Below are 362 nucleotides of genomic sequence, written 5' to 3'. Positions count from 1 at the left end.
GAATTTCAAAAAAATTATTTAAGATTCCTAATTTTTACTATGTGATGTCAAATGACTGAGAATATTTTGAATTTCTTAAATATTTTTCAAAAGAATTGAACTTTTTTATAATGTTAATCTAAGACCTCTTTATAAACTTTCTATATTATATGACATATACAATTCATACATCATTTTTAGCTAATTTGAATCGTTTAATTATTTTTGTACTTTTTGCTTGATGTTAATTGAAAACATCATAAATAACTAAAACAACTAAATTACCAAATAATAAACATTATAAGTGTACTGAGACATCAATATATAACTATTTCTTTATATAATAATGATTTTTATCTAACATGGATAAAAAAAGGTGTAAG

Source organism: Arachis ipaensis, chromosome B01 (genome assembly GCF_000816755.2).
Source record: "Arachis ipaensis cultivar K30076 chromosome B01, Araip1.1, whole genome shotgun sequence".
Lineage (NCBI taxonomy): Eukaryota > Viridiplantae > Streptophyta > Magnoliopsida > Fabales > Fabaceae > Arachis > Arachis ipaensis.
The sequence above is the reverse complement of the archived record's forward strand: the minus strand, read 5'-3'. Positions refer to the sequence as shown.